This window comes from Peromyscus leucopus, chromosome 8b, assembly GCF_004664715.2.
Source record: "Peromyscus leucopus breed LL Stock chromosome 8b, UCI_PerLeu_2.1, whole genome shotgun sequence".
Classification (NCBI taxonomy): domain Eukaryota; kingdom Metazoa; phylum Chordata; class Mammalia; order Rodentia; family Cricetidae; genus Peromyscus; species Peromyscus leucopus.
The window spans coordinates 48,290,410-48,305,718 of record NC_051086.1 but is presented as its reverse complement, the minus strand read 5'-3'; the positions used below and the strand labels follow the sequence as shown (position 1 = coordinate 48,305,718).

At 42.3% G+C, this 15,309-nt stretch overlaps 1 pseudogene; it reads right to left on the bottom strand.

Annotated features, from left to right (window-relative positions):
* Positions 1-1,546: 1,546 nt before the first annotated feature.
* LOC114693099 lies at positions 1,547-4,431 on the bottom strand (annotated as a pseudogene).
* Between the last annotated feature and the right edge of the window lie 10,878 nt (positions 4,432-15,309).

Here is a 15,309-nt window from a genome sequence, read left to right as displayed (position 1 = left end):
AGGCTGTAAGCTGTCTCTTCATTTAACTGTAGAAGTAATTTTTTAAAATACTTTTTTAAGACTACTAAAGTCAATGATTAAATATTTAGGGCCTTTACAATTAGGCCCCCCTGACTGGAAGCAGACAGATGAGTAGCCCCTGCAAAAGAACTTCCAAGAACAGGTGAACCTTGCTTCCTGATCTCCCTAACGGCCACTCAGAGAGGCTCACACCCTGATGGTCACTCAGAGAAGCTCACACCCTGACAGCCACTCAGAAAGGCTCACACCCTGCTGGCCACTCAGAGGGGTTCACACTCTGGTGGCCCCTCAGAGGGGCTCACACTGCAGATCAGGTGGAGTTCAGAAAGTCTTCTAGACTTGCGAACAAATGCATTTGAAGCACTGAGTTAGTGATGTAGGCTTGAGGAATGATATCGTACAGTGCTCTGGTATGAAGGATAGATACAGTGCCGTGCCACAGTGGACCCTGGAATTGGGGAGCTGCTACACTTTATGACACTCACTTCCCTACAGGAAGCAGAGGGAGCAAAAGTAGACAGGAACCACCTTTGGAAACTTGGTTTAAGACATATTTTCTCTTGGAGTGTGTGTATATAATCCTGACATACTGTGTTAGTGTGTTTGTTGATATTTTATTGTGACTACTTTTCTATATGCGGTTATTCTATCATCCATGGCACAGCTAAGAATGTGATCTCTTCAAGATAAGGAAAGTGGAGGATTCTAATATTTTAGCCCCTATTTGATGTGACAAAAGTGGGAAGGTTGAAATATAAAATGACTTGGTCAAAGGTTCCCTAATTGTCTATCCTCAAAGGACTCCCAGCTACAGTGAAATCTGAATTTACCACTCCCTTCAAACTGCCTTGATGTGGGGCCACATGATAGAGAAAGTAGAAACTAGCAGGGAGGCAGTGAGCACAAAGGAGGCAAGGAATTGGAGAATCCCGGCTTGATAAACTTTACATTCCTGACTGCTCCATTATAATTCTGTCTCAAGAGAGTCCGCTCCAAGGGAGTCATTTTGGTGACTTGGATGAGATCCATGGAGATGTGTCTCACCATCTAATTTGTGGGTGTGTTAGAAGGAGATGCCATTAAGATTCCCACAGAGCCTTTGGAATGTGGGGAGGGAGGATGTGTTTATTTTATAGTTCCACACTTCACGCTGTGGATGTCTAGAGGCTTTTGTTCATTCATTCATTCATTCATTCATTCATTCATTCATTCATTCATCACTTAGTTCTTCCAGTACATGGATGATTGCCCACATCCACTCGATGCAACACACTCTCACAGGTTTTACATTTAAAATTAAATAACTCCAGAATTAATCTAAACCATTAGATAAATCAGCTCTTTACTGGGAAGTAAGCAGGCCTCCACTTTAAAACTAATATATAAGCTGAATACAGAATACTGGTGAATAAAAATAATTAGCACCTATAAATTTAGTGTTGATTTAGTTATTGAAAAAGATTTTTTTCTGAGTATCACAAGAGTTTATTTAGCAAAAAGTTTTATATGAAAATGTATGTGACCCAATTCTACACGCCAATCAAACAGTCCTTAGGGGAAGGATGTGGACTCCTCTGCTGACCAGCCATTGTTTAGACTCTTTCCAAGGCTTCTAACATGATGATGCTGTTTCCTCATATGACTATCATGCCAATGTTATTCTGTTGCCCACTAGTTGCCATCTCCACACACTCATCAATCATAAGATTCATAAAGGGATCAAAGCCTCGTGGTATTCCTTGTACAAGGAAAATATTTTAATGATTCACTTTTTAAGAATTTATCAGAAAAGTGCACTTGATACATCCAAAATGTGTGTATGTGGGATTATGTTTTGTCATTGGCTGTTCTAAAAAGATTAAATATAGTTTAAAAAAATTTGTCCCCTGTCTTAGTAGGGGTTTCTATCACTGTGATGAAATACCATGACCAAAAGCCACTTGGCAGAAAAGGGTTTATTTCGACTTATAGCTCTATATTACAGTCCATCCCCAAGGGAGATGGGGCAGGAACCTGGAGGCAGGAGCTGATGCAGAAGCTATGGAAGAGTGCTGCTTAGCTTACTGGCTTGCTCCACATGACTTGTTCAGCTTGCTTGCTTGCTTATAGCACACAGGACCACCAGCCCAGGGGTGACACCACCCACAGTGTCCTGGGCCCTCCCATACCAATCACTAATTAAGAAAATGTCCCACAGGCTTTTTTTTTTTTTTTTTTTTTTTTTTTTTTTTTTTTTTTTCGAGACAGGGTTTCTCTGTGTAGCTTTGTGTCTTTCCTGGAACTCACTCTGTAGCCCAGGCTGGCCTCGAACTCACAGAGATCCACCTGCCTCTGCCTCCCAAGAGTGCTGGGATTAAATGGGATTAAAGGGTGCGAGCTTCGAACCGCTTAGCCGGCGTCTCGCTCACGACCACCACCCCTCCCGGTGCGAAACGCCACCACGCCGGCAAAGTTTTTGTTTTATGTTTTTGTTTTTCCCAAGACAGGGTTTCTCTGTGTAGCTTTGAGCCTTTCCTGGAACTTGCTCTTTAGCCCAGGCTGGTCTCGAACTCACAGAGATCCACCTACCTCTGCCTCCCGAGTGCTGGGATTAAAGCTGTATGCCACCACCGCCCGACCCCCACAGGCTTTTTCTATAGACCGATCTGATGGAGACATTTTCTCAATTGAGGTTTCCTCTTCCAAAATGACTGTAGCTACTGTCAAGTTGACATATAATTAACCAGGAGGACAGAGGAATCTGTGGCTGATATGTAAAATTAAATTAAATTATATAAAAAAAGAATTAACCAGTACAGGCTCCCATATTCATAGAGTCCATATTCACTGGTCCTTCATCTGGAAATTTACTCAACTGAAATTGGAACATATTTGGAAAAGCTTGGGTGTTATATACTCACTTTGGGGGGGGGGCATTATTCCCTCAATGGTATATTCTATCTACATAACATTTATATTGTATTTGGTATTGTGTGCAATAAAGAGATGGTAAAGTGTAAGGGATGAGGTTAGTGGTTTATATGCAAATGTTATGCTGTTTAATATAAGCTATTTGAGTGTCCACTGATCGTGGTACCTGTGGGAGGTCAGAATGAACCCATTATGGATATTAAAGGATGCCTGTATTTAGAAGGCTTGACTAAATGGTGCCACAGACAGAGGAAAACATGTAAGTAACACTGACTTGAATTATAAAATTTCCACACTGTCCCTAGCTTATCTCCAGCTCTCTTTAGTGTTGCTTGGATTAATTGCTAACATAAGAGGTGGTAGAATAATCATTTCCATTACTGACTTTATTATTTGGTATCACAGATTGCTCCCCTTTGACTGTATAACATATAAAAATTCAAGATCCGTTATTTTGACTGCTTTAATTTAAAATTTGGTCACTGGATGTCCTTTCCAGTTGGCTCCTGTATGCTCCATGTGTCTGTCTTGGTCTTTCTGACACGTTAGAATGTTCCAGAACCATTTTCTACTTTCTTTGCCGTTGACCTGGAAACAGCCATTCCTTCAACATTTCCTCAATCTTCTTAGTGGATGAGACATTTAGAATAAAGATGACATTCAGAAGGAATGCACTGCTCCCTGATCTTGGGGTGTCTAATTCTGGGGTGCACTTAAATTCTGGTGTGCCACTTCACACTGCAAAAATCTAGTTTCTTTTAATATTCTTCATTTTAATCCAGCTGCAAGATCTTGCTCACTTTCCTCAGTTTTTACTCCCTCCTCTCACTTAACAATCCCCATCCTTTGACTGCACTCAGTTCTAATTTTTCTCTCTTCTAAACATATCCAAAATAGTTTCTTAATCACCACTACCCATCATTCCCACCAACACAAACTAAATGAAACTCAGATTGCTTTCCAATTCTTTTTACCCTTAAATCATATTCTGCTGAAGGTGTAGGGTAAGAAAATATTGGTTTCAAAAGTAGCTTGAGTTAATTCAGTTTTGCCTTCTCCATACTTTCATCATCTAATGGAAAGGATTCATATCATTGGTTTTCATGTGTATTTCCTTTAAAGATTCAATCTTTGTTTGTTGTTTGAGACAGGCTCCTGGGTTTCTCTGTGTAGTTCTGGCTGTAGACCAGGCTGGTCTCGAACTCACAGAGAACTCTGAAGTGTTGAGATCAAAGGTGTGTCTACCACCACCCAGCTCAAGATTCAATCTTAAACTCTACTTTAGGTTTAAAAAACAAGGCACAAACTAGCTGAGTTATAAGCTATTATTTGAGTTAGGAGGAGAGAAAGTTGAAAGAAATATTTATTTGTTTGTGTTTGCATAAAAATGTAGGTAGAAGGATTTACCAGCAATTTCTCAAAAATCTTGGCTCTAGATTGAACTGGATAACTGGAGGAGGAGGTGGAAGGATTTTCATCATAGAGGACTTTTGATGACATGTTGCTTTGTGCTTTTAAATTTGAAATTTTAGTGTATTAAAAAGTTAAAGGAAACAATACCTGTCCATTCCGTACATCTGTCTGTCTTACCTGACTTTACCCAAATGCCTCAGCATAGACACAACTTACAGGCTTTTATCTGATCCCCAGACACTCCCAATTATGGTTACCTTGACTTCCTGCTGGATCCTTGTTGGTGAGTCATGCAGACAAGAAGCCTGCTTTTTCCAGGCACTTGAATCCACCCTGGGATGTTTCCCTGAGCCATCCACGCACACGAGCACATAGCTGAGCAGTGTCTAGATGTACTTGTGAAGTTTCTTAGGAATCTTTGAAATGACTCAGTGCGTTCTCTCGGAGCTCCGTGTTGTCACTTTGAACATTCAGCAGATGTGTTTGGCTCATGTGCAGCTTTTGATTCTCATAGATGAGGAATTTTTCATTCTTACCATTCTGCCTAGTGCTAGAAGCATTTTAAGTCAAACGCAACCCCCCCTTCTGTTTCTTGCTGTCTTGTGTTTAATTGTCCCAGTCTTCTGAGTTCTCAGGTGAATTACAGAGGCCACATGCATCTCCTTAGCACAATGACATCTCTGAAAAACATTGGGTCATGGCAAAAGTGTTCAGCCACTGACTTGACACAACCTAGAATCATCCAGGAAGAGAGGTGTGTGCTTTGGGATGGTCTGTATGTCAAATTGCTCTGATTGGTCAATAAATAAAACACTGACTGGCCAGTGGCCAGGCAGGAAGTATAGGTGGGACTAACAGAGAGGAGAATTGAGAGAACAGGAAGGCAGAGGGAGACACTGTCAGCTGCCATGATAAGCAGCACGTGAAGATGCCGGTAAGCCATGAGCCACCTGGCAAGGTATAGATTTATAAAAATGGATTAATTTAAGATATAAGAATGGTTAGCAATAAGCCTGCCACAGCCAAACAGTTTAAACAATATAAGTCTCTGTGTTTACTTGGTTGGGTCTGAGCGGCTGTGGGTCTGGTGGGTGACAGAGATTTGCCCTGACTGTGTGTGGGCCAGGCAGGAAAACTCTAGCTACAGGTATGTCTGGATCAGGTTGGCTTGTAGGCATGCCTGTGTGGAAATGTCCTAACTGAGGTGGGCAAACCCACCAAGAATATGAGTGGCACCATTTTGATGTCTGGGCCCTGAACTGTAAAAGAATGAAACAAACCAGCACAAACTGAGCAGGAGGTGTGCATGCATCCCTTCTCTCCACTCTTGAATAGGATGTGACTAGTGGCCTTGACTTTCCTGCAGTGATGGACCTGGAACTGAATGCCCAACAAGCCCTTTCTCTCTTAAGATATTTTTCCTCAGGGTATTTTATCACAGCAACAGAAATGACACCAGGACACAATGGCACTGTGTTCTTTGGTATCTGGGATTTGTCTGAATTATGAAAATCATCTTGTCTTCCCATGACCTGTGCTAGTGCAGATCTAATTGTGGATCAGTGGAGTCCAGTTTGTCTGTTGTTTGTCTTATACAATAGGGATTGCTTGCTAGCCATTGCTCTAGAACTCTGAAATCCAATTTATTTTTGTCAGCACAACAGTAAATCACAGACACTTTCTTGGGACACAGAACAGTGTTGTGCACATGGTGGGAACAAATGATTGACAACATTATGAAATTATGAAAAAGGGGGGAGCTAAGAAAGCCATGTTGCAAATACAGATGACTGACTCCTGATGCAAGGCTCTTTCTGTTAATTGAGGGGTGAGAATTCTGTGTATACTTTACATAACATTCCTTCATCAGCCATGTATTATGCAAATAATTTCTCCCACCCCATGCTTTGTCTATTTGCTTGAAAGTATATTTCCTAAGAGCACACATTTCTATTTATGTGTGTTTGTATACATGTTTATGTGGGGAGTAAAGGTAAGACGTGTCTTCTCCAATTGTTCTTCACCTTATTTTTTAATTTTCTAAAGATGTGTGTCCATGTGTGTATCCCTATATACATAGTTGTGTGTGTGTCCCTATGTACATAGTTTTGTGTGTGTACGTCCCTATGTACTTAGTTTGTGTGTATGTGTGTGTGCGTGTTTACAATATTGTGTGTGTATGTCCCTATGTACGTCCCTATGTACATAGTTCTGTGTGTGTGAATGCTGACCTTCCCATGCCACAGCATACATATGGAGGAGGTGAGCTAGCTGTTGGTCTTTTCTTTTCTCCTTGTTTCAGAAAAGGCCTTTGTTTGCAGCTGTGTAGACAGGCTAGATGGCCTGCAAGATCCAGGATTCCCCTTCCTCCACCTCCCATCTCACTGTGGGAATGCCAGGGTTATGAACACATGCTACCATGTACAGCTTTGCATGAGGTCTAAGGATCTGAATTTAGATCCTGTGCTTTCCAGAGAAGTGTTTCACCTACTGAGCCGTCTCCCCAGCCTTCTGCCTTCCTTTTTAAGATGGGTTTTCTGACTGAACCTGGAGCTAGCCCATTGGATAGACCGGCTGGCCAGTGAGCCCCAAGGGACCCTCCTGTCTCCACCCCTCCCACCTAGTGTTACTGATGTGGGTTGCTACACTTGGCCTTCTTACATAGATACTAGAGATCCAAACTCGGGTCATCATACATTTGTTCAACCACTTGACCCACTGAGTCATCCCTCTTGTCCCCCAGAACACGATGTTTTAAGTTATGGGTGCTTTAGATCCCTGAGGATTTGGAATTGTTTGTTCTCCAGCATCAGCCAGACTATACTGTTTGCTGCAGAGAGCAGTAGATGCTTATCACCCCAAAGGGCACTGAATACTCCGAAATGAAAGGAATGGCTTCGAGGTAACAAGTCGAGTGAGCCTGAGGGCCACATCATCAAGACCAAGATTATCACACCCTGCAGTGTCTTGCATGGAGAGAAGGAGAAGAGAAGTGAATGGGACAGGTCACTCAGGCCACAGGCTTGTGTGCTGATATCTGTATGTGGATGAGTTGTCTGAGCACACAGATGATGTTGGTTGCCATGGATCCTTTCAAGCCAGTTCTTTAGTGCAGGGTGCAGGATGAACGATGGGAGCCGGAGGAGAGTTCAGTAACATTCAAAGACAGAATGTTTTCCTCTCCAACTTCTCTCAGTTCTGGGGAAGTGGAGAGAAAGAGTGTGTCTGGAGACAATCGTTCCTGGGCCTCTCGTCCCATGAAGTTCCCTGGAAGGCAGGCATGTTTCTGAGAGTGACGCAGAGAGGACAAGACAGCTTATTTGTCACACACTTTTTTATGTTCTGGCACCACAGCAGGCTTTTATATGTTATCTTTCAAGTGTTGAAGCCAGAGTTCTCCTTCCTAGGAAAATAAGACTCATCTCAGTTTCATCTGGTAAATGATAGGGCCGAATTCAAACCCAAGTCTGAAGATGAATTCCTGAGCCTTTCTTTTATAGACCCATTTTTCTTTTCCCATGAGTGCTTTCTTGGATCTGACGTATAAGGAGATTGAAGGAGAAATCACTGAAAGTTTTACTAAGCAATATGCTACCTTACAGAGCATTTAAAATACTTTAGGTCAAGGACTTAGATGTTGCTTCCCTGCATCTAAGAATGTGATCTAAGATCCGAACTTTGGTGTGGTCCAGAGGAGGGCTTGGCAAATCGATGTGTGATAGTGAGGGTGACAGATGTGTGGTGGCACATGCTGGCTTTGACACAGTGTGTGAGGTTATGGACTGTGACTCCTTTGGATCACATGGTTGATGAACAACCAAGCAAGGTGATACCAGTGCTCCTACTTGTTGAGGGGACTATGGATGACGGTGTTATTCAACAAAGGAGAGACTAGACTAAACTGTGCTCTCGCATCTAGATAGTCAGACTTCTGCTAGACTCCTGGGGTAATGTGCCAGCAAGCATTCTTCAGGGGCAGGTTTCTTCAACAAAGTGTTGCCTGATTTTTTTTTTTTCTTTTTAAAGAATGACAATAAAAGTAAGAGGGGAGAAAGGTTCTGTGGGTAGTAAATCCATTTGTTAGGCTAATAACAAACTCATTAAAAGGAAATAACACAAACAGCAAGGCAGACTCATCAGGCTAGAGGCCCCGAGTGGCTCCTAAGTGCTCAGTAATTGTATAAATCCTCCCACGTTAAGCAGAGGGCCCAGAGATAGAAGCTAACAACTACAAGCAGGGACCTCTTGGAAGAGCCGAAGGGTTTAGCAATGGCACACCTCCAACTTTCCATCTTTTATTTAACTTCTTTGAACTCCTACTAATTTCCAGCCAACACTTTGGAATTCCATTTTTAGCTTCGCCTTTTGAATTATTATTTTTCCCCCCTTGGTGTACAAATCTGTGGCTGGAGATGGCCTCTCTTTTCATTAAAATTTTTTTTGATGATGCTCATTGCCAGGATGATTTAAAAATAGAGTCTAATTTGAAGAAGAAAATAAGCATGATCTGTAATCCCACCATTCAGAGAGAATCACTGTTAAGGTTTTGGTGTATCTCCAGCTGGGATGTTTGCTAAATGTGCATAGACTTTTCGAAGGGAGAAGAGTGGGCTGATAGAGCATGACTTAGAGAGTGTCCTGTAAAGAAGGTTGTCAAAAACAGCAGTTTTTACACGAGGTGGGCCTCATTCATGGCCCGGCTCAGTCATCTAGTGGCTTGTTGGGTACGGGACACAGCATAAAATCTGCCTCCTTATAGCAGGAGCTAATTGATAATAGATGTTTTGAAAGGTGAATGATAAATGGATTTAAAACCTGAAGAAAGGTGGCTGACACTAGCTATATCTATAGGTAACACTTACTCAGTGTTATGCATAGAGCTGGCAAGAAGGCTTATCTTTGAAGGCACTTGCCACCAAGGCTTATGACCTGAGTTTGAGCCCTGGGACCCAGCTGGGTGAAGGAGAGGACCAAGTCCTGTAAGTTGTCCTCTGACCTCCAAATGGGTCTATAGCATACATGTACAACAAAATAATATTTTTAATTAAAATATTAGCTCTTATTATTGATTCTTTTTTTCTAGCATAAATACTTTCCCCAATTTTTTTCAGAGTCGTAGCTTTTAATAGACATTTTTATTATCCATTACTCAGCTTTCCATCACTGTGACAAAATATCTGAGAAAAACAACTCAAGAGAGAAAAGAGGCATTGGGGATCGTGGTGTCAGTCCATGGTCCCCTAGTTCCACAGCTTCAGACCTGTTGTCAGGCTCAGCATCAGCGCAGAAGGATGGTGGTGGATGCAAGCTGTTCACCTCTTGGCCAGGAAGGAGCAGAGGAGTGGGACAAGGGTGGCCTAGAGCAGGATACACCCTCCAAAGGTGGTCTTCACCCCAGAATACAGTCATGTTAGCAGTTATCTTCCTGTTTGCTAAAAATTTGGAGGCACACATTCAGGAAGTGACAATCACTATTGAGCTCTTTAATTTTCTGTTTCTCAGACTATGTCTTAAATCACTGTTTTACAGAAGGTGTCATCCAATAACCCCTATGTTTTTTTTCATAAGTGAAAGACAACTTGACTTGGTATGTGATTCTTAGGTTAAACAAATAATCAAAAATGGTTTGTCTCCAAGATTAAAAATCACCTTATAGAATCAGAAAACTGTATGAACAGATGGTTTCTTTCCCCCCAACAACATCTCCCAGAGCCCATGGAATCTTAGAACAGTGCTCATTGTAAAGTGTTCTGCAGAGACTGGAATGTTCTGGAGTCTACAGTCAGTGGAGTCCCCAGCCTCTTGTAGCTATGGTGCTTGTAATATGCTTAGTGCAACAGAAGAACTGAGTTCTGTTTTTAAAGTTTAATTAATTTAATTGTGGCCAGTGGCTTCTGTGCTGGACAGCACAATTCCAGAAATCAAGAATGCCATGAATAGCTCCTACTACCTTTCTAGAGCTTGTTTTCCTCATCTGTGAGATTCCTCAACTTTCTCTGAGATAATTAACAATAAGGCTTGAACCATGTCTTGAGTAGCTCTCAGCTCTGTATTGATTGCATCACAGTGTGGCACAATCATCCATTTAATGTATGAGTTATGAAGTGAAAGACAGTAAGACAGAAGAAAACACTTTTCTTGATTTCCAAATCTTCTAAGCTGAGATCTGTGGATTAACTGACCACCCTGTGTAAAATGGTAGTTAGAAATTCTCTATTCTTGAGCCAGTGAGATGGCTTAAAAGGAACCGGCCACTATGCCTGATGACTTGAGTTCAGTCCCTGGGACCTACAAGGCAGAGAAGAGAACTGACTCCCCCAAGTTGTCCTCTAACTTTCACAGGCATATCATGACCCATGTGTGCCACCTCTCCAGATAAATAAATAAATGTAATAAAAACTTAAAGAAATTCTCTACTTTGTATTATTATTTTAATAGACTCTTTTGCTTCTTTTTTATATAATTTCATACATGCAAACAATGTGTCTTGATTATATTCATCTCTAATTCTCCCTTCCTACTCATCTCAGGCACCCACATGCCCTCCACTCTTCATTTATCTCCCCAACTCCTGCCCACTAAGTCTAATTAGTGCTGCCTGCTGGAATGTTGACTAATCTTGGTTTGATTCTGTTCAGATCTTGTGCAGGTATGCATGGTTGAAGTTCACAAGTGCAATGGCCAAGTCATGTCCAGAACACAGCATTTCACAACACTCCTTCCCATCGCTGGGCTCTGACAGCCACACCTGCTTCTGTGATCTTGCCTGAGCCTTGAGGGAAGGAGTTGATATAGATGTCCTACTTAGGTTGAGTACTCTACAGTCCTTCATTCTTAGCACTTTGATCAGTTCCGAGTCCCTGAATCAAGTGCCACCCACTTCACAAAATAGCTTCTTTGACCAATATTGACCACATCTACATGAATAAGTGTAAGCGTTTAGAAGGCATTTTGACAACATGTTCGTTTATCGAGATAACAGTAGTAGGTTTCACCCTAGAGTCTATGTCCTCTGGAGTCATGGCTGTTGACCAAGTTTACAGTATCAGGCCTGAATTCCCTCCTGTGGAGCAGACCTCAAACCCAATGCAAAAACTGTTCTTTACTCCTAAACCCTTGCACCACTATTGTACCAGTGAGCACCTCTTGCTTGGCAGGTCAGCATTGTAGCATGCAGGGATCACTTTTTCATCCCACTTAGTACATTCCAGCACTATAAAAATGGTCAGTGCTTAAGCCTTGCTTCATTGTTCTTTCTTTACTTTCTCTTGAAATCATGTTTAGCATTTCCTTAACCAAACACCTCCTTCTGACCCGGGAGGATGGTCAGCTCCATGGAGATAGAAACTGTCTTCATTGATGAATTCTCCTTGTCTAGAGAGGCTTTGAAGCATGATAGGGGCTCATACCATCCTTACTGAGGGGGACGCATGAAATCTGTTCATTGATTTCACTTGGGAGAGGTTTACAATTGTGTGTGTTAGGGAGGCACTTTGTCCCATTACTTAGAGTTCTCAGTTTGCTGTTGAGTGTCTGCTGGAGAGCTTCTTTTTGAACTCTGTTCTTGTGGAGTTGAGTAGACAGGTTGCCATGCTGATGTATTTTCAACGAAGTTGTCAGTCTCAGAAGTCAGCTGCACTTTTATTACTACTGTTTTCTCTCTACAGGGCCAACCTTGAGAGGCAGCTCTGATCACTTGATGAGAGGATCCAGGATGATCTTTTATGATTTCCTGTGAGACTCTTCAGAATGGGGAAGGGCTGCTGCATCCTAGCATGGACTGACAGAACAAGTGAGACCATGCACCAAAACACCCGTGACAATATCCTCTTCCTTGTGCTCATTCCAATCCTGAAGGGGATGCTCAGTGAGGAGAGGACCAGTCAAATCCAGACATCTGGTCTTAAAAATACTATACTCTTTGGATAAAACTAGGCTTGTCCTGTAGCCTGTCTGCTGATCTCTATTCAAAGTGACTAGTTTGGGGAGTTGGTAGAAGGAGGACAGACACTTCTAATGTTGATGTGTATGGACCATTCCAAGCCCTGCCTCCTCAGCCTTGTCTGGTTTGTATAGATATAAGTGGGACCAGCTCTTCTGATGAGGCAGGCTTTGGTCAGTCTGACCCAGAACCTTGCCTTGTCTCGGCTACATATCTACACCGAGAGTCTGTAAATGCCGAGGAGCCCTTACAATGAAACCTTTCACAATGGAGTGCCTGGATTTTATTGAGAAAAGCCAATCCCCTCCCATCTGTCATTTGGCACTTAGTGCTGTAGTTATTCTAGATGAGTGAACACTTGTGTTATATTTTCCAATAGCAAAACTGGGGTCACCAGGGTGCCTGCTGTTTTAGCCGAATCCAGATGGGGTTTTCCTATAAACAAGTGCACATGGAATATTTATGCCGCCCGTGGCACCTGACGCCTTAATACTTAGGACCTCGATGTAGTAGCCACTCTTCCTATAAGTCACTTTAGCACACTAAGTAAATATTTTAATATAGCCATGTCACTGTTTATTATAGAATGGCTTGGGCCCAGATCTTGCCTAATGCTTGGTTAAAAAGTCAGTTTATACCATCCTTTAAAGTGAATCAAAGAATGCATAAACGCCACTCTTTTGTTACTCAGAACTCTGTTTACTTTACTTTTCTGTAAACCTTGTGAAATGCTTGCTTACAAAAAGCTGACACATGCCAGATTTGCTCATTAGCTGGAGGTGTTTTCCACGTCAGGAAGGTGAGGTGAGAATGTGGGAGGTGGGATGGCTTCTCCATGGCCACCTCCCAATGTCCAGTGACCAAGGGACCCATTGGGTTGCCCAGGGAGCATGACCATAGCCACCATGTGATCAGATTGAGAAATACTGAATAATGGTTTCTGTGTCCAGTTTGTCCTGTGTCCTCGGATGATGGAGACCTGCTTGGGCAGTCTGAGACATTTGAAAGATTTTGAAAGATTAAAAGTGCCACCATCAAGCAAGTGACAGTGTTTGCATTAGTTATTGCTTCACCACAGAGAACAAACACCTGATGGAAGTGCCTTAAAGCAGGAAAAAGGCTTTTATGTTTGGCTCACGGTTTCAGACCTTCTAATGGGGAAGTAGCATGCTGTTGGGAGTGTTCACACTATATTAGACCAGAAAACAGAGTGAGACAGAAGCCAGGGGGTCTAGTGTAACCTCCAAAGGCCCACCTCTACTGATCTACTTCCACCAGCTAGACCCCACCTCCTAATGGTTCTGTAGACTCCCAAAACAGCACTACCAGTCGGAGGTTAAACATTTGAAGCATAAGCCTGCTCAGGGACTACTTCAGATTCAAATCACAATAGTCCGGGCTTAATGACCTTGTGATATTTGCCAGCACTTAGTAGCATTTAATTGCTAAGCCTGACCCTGAAGACTACAGCAGGTTTTATTGGTTGGCAATTAAAATCTTGGTGTGGACTTCTCGGTGCCTGAGGGATACAGTGTTTCTGTTCTCAGGGTAGGAAAAAAGATATGTTGATACAAGAAATAAAACCAATCATCCTTTTTAATATTGTGAATCAGCTAACAACTTTGTCTATGAAGTAAACTGAAATACAATCTATACCCAGGCTTAAAGAGTAAGTCCTAGAATAAACCAGGAGACTTTCCTTGGTACCTTACTGCACATTTCCCTAAGAGTTATTTCTTGGACATGGATTTGCCAAGAGCAACTTTCAAAACAGGCCAGCGGGCTTTCCCGGGCAAGTAAGAACTAGGTGCTTGCTGCGGCTGATCAGCTGGCTTTTTTCCCCCTCAGCACAAGATGTCTGTTTTGATTTCTTAAGCTTTCTTCATGAGTGCTTGTAGTAGACTTATGGAGGTTCCTCACACAAAAATGGTATCTTGTCATTTGTAATTGAGCACAATGATGCCCTCCCCAACCCATCATCACTGCCAATGTCCACAGGCTGAAGCTTGATGTCTGAATGTGTTACATCACATGACCGAGGGAATCAAAGTTTAGACCGAGTTAAGATTCTCTCAGTCAGCTGACCTTCCAACAGAGAGATGGTCTCATGGACCTAGTGCAACTTCAAGCATTCTCAAACAGCGTGAGAGAGCCTAAGGCAGAGGGGCCAACAGTGTGCTAAGAACAGGACTCAACCCGCTGTGGCTGCCCTTGCAAGTGGAGGAGGGACCTTGAGCCAAGGAGCGTGAGTGGTCGCAGCTGGAAAAGGCAAAGGAAGGGAATTCTCTAGAGTCTCCAGGAGAGAATCTGGTCTTTCAGATCTTGGTCTTAGTTCATTGAGATCCATGGCTTACTTATTACTGTGCGTGCATGCAGGTGCATTGTATGTGTGGATGTGCACACCATGGTGTGTGTGTGTGGAGGTCACAGGCCAACTTGGAGGAGTCGATCCTCTCCTTCCATTTTTGCATGGGTTCCAGGGATAGCACTCAGGTGGCCAGGCTTTTGTGGCAAATGCCTTTATCTGCTGAGCCATCTTGCTAAGCATCCCACCATCACCATGTAGGGCTTCTATCGTAGAGAACTTTAAGATAATGAATCTATGCTAACTGCTACACTTTTGATAATTTTATAGTAACAACAGAAACAAAATCATTTAGGAGGGAATGATAACAATCCACACAAGAAGCAAACAGAAAATAGCAAAATGCAGAGTAAAATAAAAATTGCAGTATTTGACAGTGCAGAAAGAGACATAATGAATGTGCTCATTATTTTTTTTAACGTTGCCCATGCTTGTTTTGTATCAACAATAACATTGTTGCCTCATCTTCATTGTTTTGCATTTTCTCCCATTGTGAGAAAACACAGCTATTTATGAATGACTAACAGCATGCCTGATCAGTCACCTGACTTTGATTTCTGTTTCAAACATATTTATATGGGGCTGGTGATTTTCTTACGAAAACTTCTTAAAATTACTGAGACTAGAGAGAACGACCAAGTGTTGGTCTTTAACAACA